Raw genomic sequence first — 19,104 nt, 5'->3', positions numbered from 1 at the left:
TGACCACAAAATCTCCTGACAATCCATCTAACTATTGAGTCCCCTACCACTAGCGCTTTTCTATTTCCACCCTCCCCCTTCCCTTTTGAGCCTCAGTGCCAGGGACCTGACAACTATGGCTTTCCCCTGGTAGGCCATTCCCCACCGGTAGTATCCAAAACGGTATACTTATTGCTGAGGGGAACGGTTACAGGGGGTCCCTGATCTATCTGTTGGTTCCCTTTCCTCCCCCGAAAGTAACCCAGCTGTCCTTATCCTGTGTCTGAGGAGTGACCACCTCCCCTGTACATCCTCTTAATTTCTCCCTCAGCCTCCTGGATGACCCGCAGTTCATCCAGCTCCAGTTCCCTAACTTGGTTTTCGAGGAGCTGGAGTTGGGTGCACTTCCCGCAGATGTGGTCAACAGAGACATGTGTCATGTCTCTCGCTTACCACATTCTGCAGGAGGAACATGCAACTGCCCTATCAGCCGTACCCTGCTAATCTGAAAGCCCGAAGAGAAGAAATGAGGGAAAAAAAAAGAGAAAACCCAAAAACTTACAAGTTTACAGGCCCTTAATAAGGTTAGAGGAGGTGGGTGGGAGGGACGCCAGTATAGGGTCTTGAGTTTAGATCTCACCCAGTTAAAAACTTCCCAGCAGCCCTCACTTCTCTCCACCCTCTCTCCTCGCTGCTCTGTTCAAAATGGAGGCCCAACTTTCGAGCTAAGTCCCTTTTCTAATTGGGAAAAACTGACATCCGGCAGCCCTCATTTCTCTCCACCCTTTCTCCTCACTGCTCTGTTCAAAAAGAGTTCAATCAATTGCAGCGTGATCCATGTCTCTGTGGGTAGTTTATCTTCCTACTTGGAATGTGGGTAACACTGGTTGGGCCGGCACTTATCACCCATCCCGAGGTGCCAATAAGAAGGTGGTGGTGAGCTGCTACCTTGAAGTACTGCAGTCTGGCTGGTGTCGGTAGGCCAGCAATAGAGTTAGGGATGGAGTTCCGGGATTTTAATCTAGTGACACTAAAGGAATAACGATATATTTGCAAGTCAGGATGGTGTGCGGCTTGGAGGGCAACTTGAGGATGGTTGTATTCCTATGCATCTGTTGCCCTTGTCTTTCTAAGTGGTTATGGTTATAAGTTTGGAAGGTGCTGCTTAAGGAGTCTTGGTAATCTGGTAAACTCTCCTAATCTGGTGAAATCTTCGAAGCAACAAAAGCTTTGACCAATTAATACTCTACAAATGAATGTGTAAGGTGGGACTTGGCAGAGCTTCATGATCTTCCATTTTCCTATCATTTAGCTTGCCTTATCTTTATCAGCACCAAAGTCTGTGTACTGAGTAGAGTGAAACCTGGGCAAGATATGTAAGGAAAAAGCTGAGCAGTTTTCATCTTGGTGGTAGTGGTCAAGGCCGCCAACCCTCAGGTCCTGAAGCTTGCTCGTTACTTCAGCATACATTGACTACTGAGCCAATGGTCCCTTTAATCACACTCATATTTTCAGCGGATGAATAATAGCCATATACCCAAAGACCTTCTGTGTGGTAAACTGGCCTCTGGGTCATGACCTACTGACATCCCTACCTTTGCCACAAAAGCACTTGTAAGACAAACATGAAGATGGTAGACATCTGTGTATGCAACTGGGAGACACTGGCAGCTGTGACCTCTGGAGGCTGATTGTGTGGAGAGGCATTGGAAGAGACTGGGGAGCTAAGTGTACCTTTTCTGCCTATGCTGTAGCAAAGGTGGCAGAGACTGTTGCACTATGATAGAGATTAGGAGTGAAGGGATGTGACTCAGCTATACCAGATAGTATTTAACAGATTTGGCCAACAAGATGCAAAACATCACCTCATGAGGGGGAAGGTTGAAGGTATCTTAACTAGTGAAGTATTTGATTCCTTCGCCAACCAAAGAAATTGAACCTTGAGCCTCAAACACTTCACTTTGCCTTGGTAGGAATATCGTCATCAACTTGAAACTGCCCATTAAAGTTCCTTCATTTCTGTCTTAGCCTTGACCTCAAAACAGAGCCTTTGCTTCACCAGGTGATGTTTCTCATCCTCACACACTCATCTCTGGATGAGATTAACTATTGGTGCCAAACTGTGGGTAATATTGCTGTCTGGGCCAACCAGGAGCACAATGATAGCTTATCACAAGACATTTGTAGGTGACTTTCGGTGAATCCAATCTTTTGATTCAAAAGGCGCCTGCTGGTAGATGTTGGTCAGGAAGGTTGTTCCATGTGAACTATAAGGTGGAAAGCAGGTGGGTGATCGTGTAGGAAGTGGGATACAGCATGGATGGTTTTAACCAGCTTTTAGGTTCTTGTCAGTCAGCAGACATGAAGGGGAGTGACATTTGGGAGGAATGTTGAGCGGAGGGGGCCAGTTCTGATGAGCATGCTCGAATTTATTTGAGTGCTAACAAGCTGTGTGTGTTTGAGATGACCTTAAGAGAGAGAGGTACACAGTATTCTGCTACAGGGTACAATTGGATACATACTGAGGTCGGAGTGTTGAGGCACCATCCCACATCAGATCCTGCAAATTTGGAAAATGGGTTGTTTCTGATTTTGACTTTTACAGTATTTTTGTCAGATATTCCCAAAAGGACAAAAACCTATCCACTGCCAAGTCTCTCTCCATGTAGTTTTTTGACCTGCCTTTGGTACAGGCATTTAGGAGTTGGAATTCACTGGATATTGTTATGGAAGGTTTCAACGCAAGTTGCCTTGTATTGCAGTAGTCTGTCAACTTTGTAACATTTTTGTTTAATAATCTGGTCCAATTCCATTTAAAATTCCTTTTGCTCTTTACTATGCCAGTGTTTAATCCTAAAGTAGACCATCAAATGTATGCTGTGATCTTACCAGAGACTTTTTCTTTGTTCAAAGTAAACAAAGAACTTAGGTACTACTTGAGATGATAAATTTAGCAAGTTCCATAGTTTTGAACAAGCATAATAAACTTTACTTTCTAAAGTTGGAACAGAAAAACACTCTACAGTATATATCTTCACCCAGAGTGAGAGTCTGTGGAATTCTTTCTGCCGCAGAATGCGATTGGAGCCAAAACATTGAATAAGATAGATATGGTGCATGGGGCTAAAGAGTTCAGAAGGTATTGAGGGGGGGAGAGGGAGTGAGAGTAAGGTACTGAATTGGATAATCAGTCATGATCATGTTGAATAGCATATCAGGCTCAAAGGGCCAAATGGCTTACTCCTGTTCCTGTTTTCTATGTTTCTAAATAGAGTTTTATACTTTAACATTCAGAATTAACATGAGTTAAATTTGGATTAACAGCCAAATTATGACTGAAAGCCCCACAGGCTGCTTTGTAAATCGTTAATGTGGTCAAGACAAATTCTGCACAGACACGTCCTGATCCATGGTAATCTCATCAAAACTCTTATCACCTGTGAAAGAAACTTTAATTCTTTACTTTCAAAAGTCTAGCTTCCAGAACATTTTCACAAGGTTGTCGATCATGGACAGTCTTAATGACTGCTCTCACTAAGGTAGTTCAGACTCTTCCTCTGACACTGTATGTTCTGCAAGATTCCCAAGGCTGCTCCCAGGATGTACTCATCGGCACAATTCCAGGTCTTTTGTTGACACCAAGCTTTACTAAGCTGATGCAGTGTAAAAGCCTCATTGTGTTTGCACTGGCTCTCCAACAAGCATTATAATTTGGTGCTGTTCACTGCCTCTTCTCAATGTTACAATATATCTCAGCTGCACCAAGCAATTCTTGCTTGTGTGCTTCCTTCAGCCCTACTCTCATCTATGAAGAATCATCAATGGCTTTTCCCCCTAACTGCCTGGAGTCTGCTAATAGCAACCCTGTACTACCTCAAGACACTTAACAGCATCATCTTGGCTTCAGAATGTCATTTCAATTAATTTTTCGTGGCGAGCGCACACCTAGAAAGAATTAAATCTGCGAACTTTCCTCAGGTCCATCCATCGCCTGTTCAGGATTATCCTCCACCTATCCTTTTGTGGAAATAGACCCTTCAGTCCAATTGTCCATATTGATCCAGTTTCTCAAACTAAATTGGTCCCCCACTTGCCTGTGTTTGGCCCATGTACCTCTAAACCTTCCCTATTCATGTACCTATCCAGATGTCTTTAAAATGTTGTGACTGTACTTGCATCTACCACTTCCTTGGACAGTTTGTTCCATCTACACACCACTCTCTGTGAAAAGGTTTCCCCTCAGGTCCCTTTTAAATCTTCATTGTCTTCCTTTAAAAATAGGAGTTTTGAACTCCTTTTGTTCTCTTTGATCTTCTGACTTTTTTCCCCACTGTTTCTCCTGTGCCACTCAGGAGATGTTTGACTCCTGTGATTATGTCAATGTTTTAACACAAGAATTCTTCAGGACCAGTCTGAGATGATTTGTTGTCTTCCACTTTCCACTTGGCATCCCTAAATTACCCTCTTGGGAGCTTCAAGCATATTGGGCTGTGGAGTGAGGAATAAAAAGTGGGAATATTGATTGTTATAATGTAACAGTGCACCAGTACTTCAATAAACAAATATATTGTGCCACAACACAACATTAGCATACTCCAATCTTTTTACTGTCTTGGGTAAAAGTGAACTGCAAATTTACGATGTAGTTTTTGGTTGACTTTTTCCAATATGGAGAGGAATTCCATATGAATATCCTAATTACCATTCTAGTGGAAAGGTTAAATGTGAGCCCCTTAAGTTCCACAATATGTATACGTTTTCAGAAGTTTGGCACAATTGCACATTATTTATCAGAATATCCTGTTTTTTTGTCTATTATTGTTATGATAAAATTTATCCTTTAAAAGGACTGTTTGTTTTTTAAGTAGAAACATTTTGGCATATCTCCATAATTTCTGACTAAAACTGATTATTTAATCATTGGTTTGATGTGGATGAATGATGTTCTTTCTGTCTGAGTGCCACAGGGAGACATAATACAGATTAAAGATCAAGCATATTAAAGATTTAATATGCTTATTGATCAGTGAGCTGTTGAGTTTCAGAAATACAGTCCCTACTTTTTTTGTGTGACTTTGATAACAGTTAATATTATTTCCTCCAGTGAGCCAGTGTATGAGTAGAGAAATTACCTTCTCTTAGTTTGTTCTGTGCCTAAAACCTTCTGAATAGAAGTGACCTTGAGGCTTGGATGATGTTGTCCAGTGAAATATTTGTGGTTGGTGATGGAGACGTTTAATTGCTGACATCCAGGAGAGAAGTCTGCTGTCTGGAAAATGCACACAATCTCAGATTTTTATGAAATCAGACAAAAGCTTTTAGGCTAACGTGGTGAAGCGAAGTTCTCAATGATTATTTTGAGGTGAAACAGGTATCAGTTGAGTAAGGTTTGTGCTCCCCTGACTCACAAAGGACAGGCACTCGCAAAGAGAAGGATGAGGAAACTGAAATTGTTCACTAAAGTTGGTACTTGGCAGTCGGAACTATTTCACTTGATTCATTGCGGATAGTATCTTTCAAGAACCCACGATCCAGCTTGTGAGAGATGAGAGCCAAAGTTTCAAAGGGGTTTCCATATGTTTCTTAAGTCCCTGGCTGTTTATCCTGACAATGTCCAGGAGTTCATCTTGTAGCCTGTATGATGTCATGTGAATGGCTCTGTATTGCATGCTTTGAATTTCAGCTTGTTTAAGAAAAATTCTTTCTTCGTCTTAATATTGCGCAAGATTTTCTTTTAAATCCAAAGAACAAGTTGAGCTTGTGTATAACGATTAATGGATGGAAGTCTACCTGGTATGTTTGGCCAATACTGATAGCGCAAGTCTATCAGGATAAGGATTAAACTCCAGCTCATATTAGTGCGATGATTCTTTTTTATAAATGAAGTTTGATCTATACAATCTGTTCGCTTATGTCTGAGATCTCAATGTTTGAACTGCTCATAATTTGTGACTAAAGGATAGGGAGTAGCTAATTCAATGCCCCAAGTGTGACTCTAAAATAAACCTGAAAACTCCCTCAAAGGAGATGAGGGTTTTTCCAGGGGATTGAAGTTGATGCTTCAAATATTTGGAGCCTAATTCTACACATTGCTTGTGCTTAACCTGCTTTTAGATGCTGATTTACCATAGTCATAGATATTAATAAGATAGTTTGATGCTGTTTGGTTTGCTTACACTATTAACTGAACTAAAGGCATCAGTACCTTTTGAACAAAGTTCTTCAAAGCACCTTTATTGAAGCACTGATCAAAGTAGTGCACACACTCTGTCGCTAAGGGCAGGCTTTTGAGACATCAAAACACCTGTGAAATTTCAATCCTGCAGGAAACATCTGTTTCTTTGTTTGCGATATTCAGTAGAGGAACCCTGTAGTAATTTTTCAAGGATTGCCCAGTGATGCGTGTGATTCGTAGGTGGTTTGAGTAATTACCACCCAACATTTTCTGGGCATCATACCCCAATAACACTCAAATGGAGAAAGTACAAAGTGCACTGCTTGAAACGAGGTCAGCCGGGTGGACCACCTAGAATATGAGTTCCTTGAGTGGAGCTGTTAACCTGGCCTAATTAGGGAGCCCTGGCTGACAGATATAAACAGGAGTGTCACAGGTTCTGTTCACGTTGGTGAAGCCGGACCAGTTTAGAGTACCATGCATGTGTAAGTAAAGGGTGACATGGTGACAAAATACCAGCCTCTGTGGAGTTATTTCAGGAGTGTCAATGATTACAGCATTTTGTTGCCCACAGGGGAGGCTGCATGCCATTATCTACCCCGTGATGGACAAAGGTACAGCCTGCCTCTACTGACTCCCAACCTTTTGCCAGGGCTTGTCAGACTGGCTCTGGGGCCCCCAAACTCTGCCCTCCCAGCTAAACATACCTTCAAGGCACCCCAGTCCTCCAGATGGAGGCCTAGAAGTGTCCACCAGTCTGAATGATGCTGTGCTCTGGTTGGTTGGAAATTCCCAGGGGCTGGTAGCTGTTCCTTAAAGGCTGGCAGCACAGCTGGCGCCTAATGAGTGGCCTGGCACTGGAAAATGGTCTTTGGAGATCTGGTTGAGGCAGAGATTTAGCCTCCTCCTCTCTATTTCACTTTATTCCCCCCCCCCCAATTTTTCCCCTGTCTGTCTTGTTCCCTGACAAAACAAAACCTTTATATATGGTCTATACTTAACTGATTTACTCTTAATGTGATTCTGCTATCAGAGACAGTTCCAAGTTTTTCCCATCCCTCATTCCCCTTGCATTGATTGGCTTGTAGGCAATTTTGGAGGGCAGTTAAGAGTCAATCACTTTGCAGCCCGTACCAGGTAAGGGTTGGAGAAGTTCTTTCCTGAAGGAAGATGAATTAATCAGACATTGGATTTCTACAACAAGCAATGACCATTCCTGAAACACGTGCTCATTTCCAGATTTTATTAATTGAACTTAAGTTCAACCAGCTGCCAAGATAAGGTTTGAATTCATGATCCCAGAGCATTAATTTGGGCCTGCATATCACTAGCTGAAAATGTGTTGCTGGAAAAGCGCAGCAGGTCAGGCCACATCCTGAAGAAGGGCTCATGCCAGAAACGTCGATTCTCCTGCTCCTTGGATGCTGCCTGACCTGCTGCGCTTTTCCAGCAACACCTTTTCAGCTCTGATCTCCAGCATCTGCAGTCCTCACTTTCTCCTCCCTGCATATCACTAGTCCAGTGACATTACCACTACACCACCCTGGCAGTTGGTAGACAATGAGACTATACCAAGTTTGGCAGTAACTAAAATTAGAAGCTGATAAAGTGGTTTGTTTTTGAGAACTAAAAGGCATAGGTTTAAGATGAGAGGGGAAGGATTTAAAAGAGACCTAAGGGGCAACTTTTTCATGCAGAGCGTGGTTTGTGTATGGAATGAGCTGCCAGAGGAAGTGGTGGAGGCTGGAACAATTACAACATTTAAAAGGTATCTGGATGGGTGCATGAATAGGGAGGGTTTAGAGGGATATGGACCAAGTTTGGCAAATGGGACTAGATTGGGTTGGGATATCTGGTCGGCATGGCCGGGTTGGACCGAAGGATCCGTTTCTGTTCTGCATGTCTCGATGACCTGAAGGGACGTGACTAGTGAAAAATGGGACTGAAAGTTAGTTTCCATAAAGCTAAGTGATTATATGACACAACCAGGTCAATGTTTAATATATTTTCTTACGTCAAGTAGGGAAGGGTCTTCCAACAAATCTGTGGCCCTTTGGGTGCACAAAGTGATTAAATATTTCTGTTGTAAGTGAAGGTTTAGTTTAATTTTTTAAAGAAATAAATATATCTAGAGAAAGGAGGCTCTGCAAGATAAAATGCACGTTTTTTTTTCTTAGAAGAGGGATTTGTGTTATTTTCTGGCCTAGCTGATCTAGCATTTATCTGCTAGTTTAGAGTGATGCTGGAAAAGCACAGCAGGTCAGGCAGCATCTGAGGAGCAAGCAAATCAATGTTTTGGGCAAAAGCCCTTCATCAAGAATGAAGGCAAGGAGCCTTGTGGTGGAGAGATAAATGGAAAACCCCTCCCATTTATCTCTCCACCCTGGAGGCTCTCTGCCTTCGTACCTGATGAAGGCCTTTTGCCTGAAACATCGATTTTCCTGCTCCTCCGATGCTGCCTGACCTGCTGTGCTTTTCCAGCACCACTCTAATCTAGACTCTGATTTCCAGCATCTGCAGTCCTCACTTTTGCCGAGCATTAGCATGCTCCAGTTCTTCCTTCTATGTGAACAGTCTCCATGGTTTCTTTGAAAAACCCTGTGACTACCTTAAAAGCAGAGCTTCAAGCAATGCAAAGATACATTATGGGTGATTTCTGTAGTAACATTCTCTTACATGACTAAAGTTCACTTAAAATGCATTAAAGTTGAAGATAATTTACAAGGAGATTTGATTTCCTCAGCACAACATTGTGGGCCAAAGGGCCTGTTCTGTGCTGAACTTTTCTATGATTCGCCAATGATTTATACATAATTCCGCCATATGTAAGTATGAAAAATAACTTGGAGTATATCTGTGTGTGGTTGCCACTGAATATGTTTTACTCATTAAACCGAAAAGATGCTGTGAGAATGCCACACACAGCATAAAACTCGGAAACCAGAATTCAGTACCGAGACCTGAACAAGGAATTTTTCCCTTCATGGCTAATTACAAGGTGATATGTATTCCTGTTTAACTATAGTTTGTCACTACTGCCTTCTAATTCACGGTGTCAGCTAAACCCAGGTGTACTTGCTTTGCAATAAAATATTGGCCACAGCTTTGTCACCCTGCTATTAAGGTAGCATGAATCCCATAACACTGACGAATGCTTTGTGCACAGTTGCGGGCAAGGTAACCCTGCAGTAACCTCATAAACTCTCTGCCACATGGTTCAATGATTGTGACATTAGAATCTGCAAGGCAGACTATTGCTGGGCTTGATGTGAGTGTATCAAATGTATTCTGCTCTGGGCTTGAAAAGGAAATGGTTCTGTTAATCTTGCAATAAATATTACCAAACCCCCTCTAATGAATTAAGTTGGACTCTTGATAAAATAAGCCTTCTACAGTGCTCCCTTTCGGAATTCCTTCTTTAATATCATGCTGCGTCAACCTGTTGCCGTGAATTTACTGACTGATAGCTCAGCATCTGACCTGGACATAAAGTGTAGATCATGAATGACCGAGTTCACAACCAAAACCATCTGGAGCAGCTGCCCCACTCTCGCCATCGGGTGCAATCCCAGCTTTGCAGTGGGACATCTGACCTTTTCAGATGCGGCTGGAGGTTGCATAAGTCATAAAAACCACAGTAGAAACACATGTTCAATGAGGAGAATAAAGAAGGCAGTTACAGTATTGTATAATCTCCTTAAACTCTTGCAGTATAAATTATTTGCTTATCTGGTTTCAGTGGAACAGATGTTCCCTTGGTACAGAGTGTACCTTGGTTCACTCTGTAGTAATGAATAGGGTGGGATGCCTGATGATTCTTTCTCCTACAAATGCAATTTTATTATCCAGAGTTCTCCTCCAGTTAGGCCTAATGGGAAGCTTTGAAATTTATCCAAAATGTTAGTTTTTCCTTTTTATCTGTAACGATCTTGTTTTCCAAACTGTGCCCACGTTGTTTATATTCTCTTAACAACTGGTTTTCCCTTAGTTTTTTTTAATATTATATTTTAAGAAAAGCTCCTTTTTAGAAGATTATCTTTGGTCAGGGTTCTAATATTGTTTTCGGATACATAACTCAATGTGGTATAATGCAACATTTTTAATCTCTTATTTATCATACATATTCCCACGCAAATTGCTAGATCCGAGCAATTGGGTTACAATAACCTTGTCCAACCAGAACAAAATGGTAAGCAGAGCACAAGTTCCAGACTGGTCTCTTGGGTTATTGCTCCCTGAATGAAAACTTGTCTTCATTTTTAGCTGTCTTGACCTCTGGTTGTCCAACCAAGTTTTTATCCAGTTTGATAGTTGCTGTTTTCTCGAGTAATGACCTCAGTTCGACATGTACTTTATGCAGAGGCTTGCCAGATGTGTGGTGAAATTGAGAAAAGTGATATTGGATGTCATTATTATAAGATGCTGGTTTAAGTCCGGTATCTGCTCATATTGAAGCAGAACAGGCAGAATTATACTGCTGGCTCCACAGTGAGGAAAAACAGAGTGACCCACCAACCCTATCTTTTGCCTGGTTGTTCCCTAATTGCATCTTTTGTCCTCTAGTCTATATTTTGACCAGGGGCAAAGTTGGTGGGGGGTGGGGTCTCCCCTTCCTGGTGTCCCTTCTGTGCATGTGCCTAACTCACCTGTGTATTTGCTGCCAGCAGCCCAGTCAGCTATGAGGGGGAGAGAAGAGGGGGGAGCAAACGATCCACTGCAGAGATCTGGGGGACAAAACAGTTCTGAGAAAGAACAGAGTCATGAGCAGCAGGTGAGAGAAGCACACGGAGAGCACCTCACCAATAGACCAGAGCATACGGAACAGAGGAGAGCATCTCTGTTTCCTTCAGGATACATTCTGCTTGGGCTTAGACAGAAGCACGAGAACTTTCTTCCCCAGTGTCTCAGCCATGGGCATGGCAGTGAGGGAATTAGCCGAAAAACAGTGATTTGCACGTTCTGTTTTGTTTTGACGATAAAGAACTCACAGGCTGCCTGTGAGTGGAGGTGCACTGGGCAAATTTCATTGACATAAATGGAGACTTCTTGAACAGCAAGCTAAAAGCAACTCTTTGCAATTGAAAGCTTTTGAATGAAATGGGACCAAATTTATTGAATGCTATTTCCGTCAAAGTAAAATGAGTCAGCCTGTTGATTTTAGCCAAATTCACAGGAACAAAACTTGGTACCTGAAAGCTGTCGATAAAGTAGTTGCAGGATTTCAACCTTAAACAATGAAAGTACTGAGTGGACTGAACTAATATTTACATTTGCATTAGGTAAGAATATTGCAAAGGTGTACGGTCCAGTTTCGATGCTCCCTGAACAGGGACCATTCCTATTGGGCATCTGCTGACCATAATGTATGGCCACTCCCTTTTCAACTTCACTTATTAATCTTGCAATTCCTGGTCACACAGCATGCTTCCTCTGGGAGCTTACAGGAAAGGGGATAGGTTCTCCTTGTGCCACAGCAACATAAAGAAAGAAAAAGTAGCGTAGAAACTAACAGCACAGAGAGTATCACAACTTCAGAATGGGAGAGCAAGCTGTTCTCATGTTTAGGTTAGGATAAGATGATCAGAGATAGAAGTGTGGGAAGCAGAAGTCAGGTTCCAGCTAATCCATAGTAATTTGATCTAAACAGTGATAGGATGTAACGACAAATAAAAGCTCTAACAAACTCTTACACATTTATCCAGTTACGATTGAAGTATGTGAACTTGTGTATCATATCATGCTGATCTGTTACACAGATGAGGTAAACTTTGGAATTCTAAGTAAAACTGTGCAGGAAATGATGTGTTGTGTAGCTATACCTTTTGAAGATGTTCGTTCTTTGTACAGTTTATGGTAACTCATTTCATTGTAAGCTCCATAGTCGACCTGTTGGCAATCTTTAATGCTCCCTGTGCTGGAGTTGGGGAAAATGCTGTGTTTTGCATTAGTCACCAATATATCACAACAGATCAGGAGAATGGTTTTTACTGCAAAGAAGTACAATTGAAGCTTTGGGAGGAAACCCACCAGGTTTCCTCACTCCCAAATCCCCATAGAGGAGCACTAGCTTATCTACAACACTTAACAATCCAGGTCCCACTTTCACCAAAAACTGGCAAGTTTTTGGCCAGGAATTTGAGCCATGATTCTTCCAGCAATCTTCGGCCAAGGAAGTTCCTGGCCTGGGAGTCTCTCTCTCTTCTCGGTTACACTTCTTCTACCTTTAAAGGACCAATTTTGGAGGTGGCGGTTCAGCCAGCAATTGCCTGCAGAAAGTAGGGGCAGAGATCCAGACTGCTTATCCCCATTCCCTTTTGATCCACAAGCTTTCCACTTTCCACTTATACCAGATGGTGGTGGGTGTGTACCAAATGGGCTTTATTGCCCATGTGTTATCTGATGTATATAAACACATTTACAGTCCACTGTTTTGAAGATAGAAACCTTGTGTTCACTGTATATAAAATCCTACGATCTGTTTGTTTTAAATCTCTTGAATGTTAGCAGGCAGCATCATGTTTACATTTAGTTCTGAATCAGCTATCTGGCTATCTTGTGTTTCCAAAGCAACTGCTCTAGGACAGTTTTGTTCAATACCTCCACATTTCACACATCACATGGGGTAAACAAATGCTTATCATGTAGTAGGAGGTGATCATTAGGACCCTGTGGCATGTCTGTTCCAGATTCTGATACAATCTGTGGTCAGGTCAACAGTAAGTAGAACGTTCTGCATGAGGAACAAGCTTTAACATTTGAAAAGAAGGTTGTGCCCTAGCTTTATGAAGGTGTGCAAAATGAGCCCCTGTGGAATGAGAGGTTGAGGTATTTCAATAAATCACAACTGAATGCTGTGTGGTGAATGGTTGCTACAAGAAAAAAAATTCTTTAACAGCGCTGCTTTCGCAGCACAGTACAGAATTGCTTATGTTTCATCATCTCCCAAAATCTCTGGGAGATTGTTTTAAGGTTCGTCCCATCCCTTACATGTTTTTTGTATGAAGTGACGCATAAGGTACCAAGATAGTAACAATCTTGAGCATCAAACACTTATTGGACATGAAAGCACCAAAGCCCTTTGGATGTTGGTGACATCAGTGAGTCCCCTAGAGATAAAGAGAACCAATCTGGTAAGTAGACATTTATAGCACAGATGAAACTATTTATTGAACCATTTATTCATATATGATTTACAAATAATAGTGCTCCAATGAAGATTCCAAGAACTTCTCATTGTAAACCACCTGCCACTTTAAGAAAATTCACAACCCTTTTTTGTCCGTTTTGCTGTCATTCATATTCAATAACATGTATTTCCCTGTTGTACTCTGGGCTGTGATTTTCTTAGCCACATTTGTATTTAGACAGAAGTCCATATGAACATCTCTATTGCATTCTACTCCTCTTGACTATTGATCTGTGCATTCTCTTGATCCAGTCGATTAGTCTAAATAATTTTGTTTTATCACTAATCATAAGAAATACAAATAATTTATTGGACAGGAATAGGCCATTCTGCCCAGTGGATCTATTCTGGTATTTAAGCAACATATACAAGCCTCCACCATAACTTCCTTCATCAACATATCCTTCTATTCTTTTATTACTCCGTTTTTCTAGCTTCCCCTTAAGTGGGTCCATGCCATTAACTGGAAGTGCTTGTGGTAGTGAGATCAACATTTTCACCACTGTGTGGATAATTGGGTTTCTTCCAAATTCCTGAGTAAAATTAGTAGTGACTATCTTGTATTGATGGTCCATTATTTTGATCTTGACTACAAGTGGCAACATCCTTTTTTTTTGTCTACCTTATCAAACACCTTCATGATTTTAAAAGTGACTTCAGTCGTCCCCATTCATTTAAGGAAAAGAGTTCCTAATTGTAAATCTTTTTCAGTTCAGGTATCCTTCTCGTAAATCTTTTTGTGCATTCCATATTCACTCACGTTTATTTTGTTGCCATCCTGGACGAGATCACCAGCTTTGTGTTATAATCTGGTGAGGGGCTGGTGACGTTTATATTCAAGTGGACAATGTATGATTACTACAACCTGATGTGACAAGAGCCCAGAGCCTGTCCTCTGTCCAGTAATTCCTACCATTTCTTGATATTTTGTGCAGTGAATCCAATTTGTTGGACTAACATCTGTAAGTTGAATTCCCTGGGTTCTGGCTGAGATGGGTCATCTATTTGTCAGTCTTGGCTGAGGTTGGTTACAAATGCTTCCACATTGGTCTTTGGCACCAACCTGCTGGCATTCCACACCATTGAAGATGAGGATAATTGTGGAGTTGCCCCCAGTTAATTCTATAGTTGTTCATCACAATTTACAACTGGATGTGACGCAACTGCAGAGTTTTGCTTTAATCCACTGGGTATGAGATTGTTTACTTTTGCTATTTGACATACATCTGGTCTGATGTTTTAACATGTGCAAAGAGTAGATTGGGAAATGGCATGGTGTATGCTGTAAGTGAAAATTGTATTGTGGTTCTCCTATAATCTTTTTGTTATTAAATATTTCCCATAATTATTGTTACTGTCCATAGTGGATCATTCAGAGAAATTCTTACTTTGTCATCACTTAGGATCATTTTGTTTCATCCTCGTGGAGTACATTAAACCAAGCAGATATAAAATTAAGCTGGTGCATACATCTACAAATACAACAAAAGCAATTTATTAGCAGCAGCACTGCGAGCTGTCCATTTTATCAATTCAATGGCTTCAGTGGGAGCTGCTCTTTTTCAGTAAGAAACTCTTTTGACGTTTCATCCATTTTAACAGTCTTCGAGCTCTTCAATATCAGCAGAACCCTGAACCTGACTTTGAAAGGTGAGTAAATGTCATGCAGTACAAAGTCAAATGTTGGTGATTTCTTCTGAGTATTTAAATTGAGCTTGCTTTCCCCCACCTATCTCAGCATTTGGCTTTTGCTAAGTGCCATAACAATGTCAGATAACTGAAATATAGCTGTGCAGGCTCATGGCGACCCCTGCATAATGTCTTTTATGAAGTGCCATGTAACGTACTGATGCTTCGATGTTGGGATCTTCTAACCCAATCATTGTTCAGGTTTTCACATGTTGACATAATACTACTATTGCTCTACTGAGAAAATCTTCTCTTATTGTAACAGTCTTGACTGTACAGCATCTCTTAAATTGATATAAATTATCTTATCATGATGTCAGAGTACAGGTCCTGGCAAGATGTTGGCATCCTTAATTGTCTTGTATCACGATGCCAGTGTTAATCCTCTTGTGCAAAACTCTCTGGGTTCTGGACCAAAGTAGCAGCAGTTTTAAAACTAAGCTAGAAGGTTCACTTTAGAAGATTGAGAAATACTTGCTTTTAAAATCTTACTTGCAGTCCCATCCATCAGATTATAGTGGTCATGTTGGTGACTTGGCATCTCACAGGTCCTTGATGTTAATTATTTCAACCTCATTATTGTTCAGCTCAATTCAGCGTCTCGAAAGTATTTCTGTTTTGTAATTCTGCAATGAAGATTATTTCCTAACTGTAAATGGAACAAAAACTCAAATAGAGTTGAATTTCCATCGGTGTTCTCCAAATTGTCAGTGGTAACTGTAACAGGAGATGCATGAAAAACCTGGGTAAAGCCACAAACACAACTTGAGAGTGGGATTTCCATGGATACTGCACTGAAGTTACAGTGAGTGATTGGGAGGATCTATATAGAAATTTGATTTCTATTGCATTTGATTTCACTCAACTGTCAAGTCTGTCAAATTAACAAGGCAACGGTATATACTCAAAGGACAATAAAACATAACTAAAACATATCATTCCATATGATATTCATTTAAACCTGAATTTCAGCTTGATTTAAAGGAGCAATGCTTGACATGTAGATTTCATTGCAATTTACATCCTGGGATTTATCATGTTCTGTTTCAAGGCTCAATAGATAAACACTCATTCCTGATCTGACCTTGCTTATTAAGAGTGGAATTCTGGAATGCATCATGGTCTGCCAGATGAAGATAAGTAAGTGTGATTCACAGAGACTCCCTTACAGTTTTATATTACCCAGGAACTTGAAATGGCCATTTGTTTAAATGTTTAGCTTGCCTCCAAATCTGATTATCAAACTTGGCAAGAAAATCTTGCCAGAGCATTGTGAATGAAATTACTTTGATGTTCATTCCAACACCATACTTACTTTGGTCTGTCTTTGGTGAAAAAAGGAGAGCTGGATCCTGATGGAGTGGAACATTTTATTTTAGTTAATGTATGGGGAAAGATTTGTCAACTTCTTGTGTGGCACCAATATCAGAACTTTTACATTCGGAATGGAGAATACTAGGTGGAGATGTTAGTAACATCTCCAGCCAGAAGCAATAATGGGTCAAGTCACAGGTATTTTGCATGTCTTCAGCCATTGATAAATCGAAGCAAGTGGTTCATTTTCTAACTGATGACAACGGAGAAGTTAGGAATGAAGGAACAAAACAGAAATAGCTGGAAAAGTTCAGCAGATCTGGCACCATCTGTGGAGAGAAATCAGAGTTAACTTTTCAGATCGTTTGACCTTTCCTCAGAATTGATGGTAGCTATGAACAAGTTGTTTTTCTAATGCAGAGGATAGGGTAGGAGGAAGGGGTAAGGAATAAATGATAAGTGAAGATAGAGTCCAAAGAGAGAGAAGAATAGATGGACAGACCAAGGAATGGATAATGTTCAGTCTAGGAGAATGAATAGCTACTAATGGGGACAATTAGTGGCTAACAATGGGTTGTATGTAGCAGCAGACCATGTGGTAACAAGGCCTTGTGTGTGGGGGTTGGGCGAGGGGCATGGAAGAAGGTGCCTCAAGCCTTTAAATTGATGAACTTTATATTGAGTCCGGAAGGCTGTAGAGTTCCTAAGTAGAAAATGAGGTGTTGCTCTTTCAGCTTGCGTTGAACTTCACTGGAGCACTGCAGCAAGCCTGAGACAGAGATGTTGGCCAGGGAACAGGGTGGGGTGTTGAAATGGCAGGCAACTGGAAGCTTAAGGTCTTTTGAGTTTCCAGCATCCGCAATTCTTTTGGTTTTTATTTAGGAGTGAAGGAATCCAGCATAATATTTATCAGGTTACAAACACTGATTTTCTCAATTCTTTAATAATTTTGGCAATTAAAATCCAGTCCTTTTGCAACAAATGCCAGGAGTCCATTTGCCTTTATTTCTATATATTACACCTGCATACCCACTTTCTTCAATTCATGCACAAAGACGCCCAGATCTCTTTACTGACGCACTTTGAATCTGCTTCCCATTTAAATAATGATTTGCCCGTTTATTGTTCTGACCAACATGGACAACCTCACACTTATCCCCATTAAACTCCATTTGTCAGATTTTGGTCTATTCTCCGCATTGAAATGTGGTCAATTGAGATAAAGCTGTCCTTTAATGGTGTGGATTTGGATTCTGTTCAAAAACGTTTATCTTCTATGGTAGAACCTGAGTTTTTATATAGTAAGTTATGTAGTTACCCATATTTTTCCATCCTTCTCTCCATTACATTGTTGAAAAATGTGTTGCTGGAAAAGCGCAGCAGGTCAGGCAGCATCAAAGGAGCAGGAGAATCGACGTTTCGGGCATAAGCCCTTCTTCAGGAATCAGGAATTGGGCTTATGCCCGAAACGTCGATTCTCCTGCTCCTTTGATGCTGCCTGACCTGCTGTGCTTTTCCAGCAACACATTTTTCAGCTCTGATCTCCAGCATCTGCAGTCCTCCCTTTCTCCATTACAATGTGCCAGGAAGAAGGAGAAGAATTTATCACCTTTGGGTGAAATATTGTACTTGATAGGAGTTGATTATATAAAGACTCCTGAGCTAATGACTGTTCTTTCCAGTGGCTTCAATGATACAGTCGGATTATGATTATCCCATCCAGTGCTTAAACAAAAGAAAATAACTTTTAAAACATCAGAGCAAACAAATCAAGAAGAAAAGTTAGTTTGTTCAGAATTCTTTATAACTAACCTATATTTTCATATATAAAGAGGTGGACTTCTAGTCTAATTCTCTTAAATTGTAACAGTTCCCAAATTATTAATTGCTTTTTTTTTTGTAGGTTTTATAAAAAGTAAAGTTAAATGAAGAAAAATGGATTGTTTTCTTGTATAAATTTAGTCTGGGAATTATTGTGGGGAATACTTTTACTGCCTTTTTGTACCAGTTTGCAAAAGGGATGGGAAAATGAAACAACGCTGCCTCTTTGAGAAGCTGGGAAAGTTGGGGCTGTGACTAAATCCTCAGATGCTGTCTGTGCCATTGGGTGGAGTCAACCCACAGAAATAATGTGGGAAAAGAACCCATCCCTCCTTTGGGAGAACTGAGACTCACCTTGAAAGCCAACTACGCAAAAAGTTTGTTTGTAATAAAGTTTGGAATTTAATCTCAAACTCCCTGGTTGATGCTCTTGAACTAAAATTGTAACACTCAGTTTTCAATGCAGAGCTCTTTCTGGGTAAATACGCAATTTTGTTGAAGCCAAAATTATATATATTTAATGGGGCTAACTTTCTGTGGTTTCCAAAAGTGTATTTGAATTTCCGTGATTATCACTGAGCACATGAAATGCTTTCACTGTTGTTTGTCAAAATCTTTTTTTTTAAACTAGAGTCAAATGGGATTTAACTAAACTGACAGCAGCTGCTCAGACTGTAAAGCATGAGTTGTCAACATTCAATACCTGGCATGCAGGCTCCTGTGGTGCAGTGGTACTCTCCCTATCTCTGAGCCATGGAGTCTGGGTTCAAATCCTACCTCCTCCGGAGGTGTGTAATGACATCTCTTAACAGTTTGATACAGAAAATATCTCCAAGATCACACAACATGCAGTTGTAAGAAACAAGCATGAACAATGTGGAGAAATGCCCTGTGTTTCAATTAAAAAGGGAGTGAAGTCTTGTTCTTGAATCTTGCATTA

At 40.8% G+C, this 19,104-nt stretch overlaps 1 protein-coding gene across 1 annotated transcript in view; it reads left to right on the top strand.

The window, feature by feature from the left end:
- The window catches only part of lama5 (laminin, alpha 5), a 296,784-nt gene that overhangs the window by 114,381 nt on the left and 163,299 nt on the right, over positions 1-19,104 (top strand). The gene's annotated exons all lie outside the window — the stretch shown is intronic.

Source organism: Chiloscyllium punctatum, chromosome 37 (assembly GCF_047496795.1).
Source record: "Chiloscyllium punctatum isolate Juve2018m chromosome 37, sChiPun1.3, whole genome shotgun sequence".
In the NCBI taxonomy this organism is placed as follows: Eukaryota; Metazoa; Chordata; class Chondrichthyes; order Orectolobiformes; family Hemiscylliidae; genus Chiloscyllium; species Chiloscyllium punctatum.
Note: the sequence above shows the minus strand (reverse complement) of the source record. Positions and strands in the feature narration are given on the sequence as shown.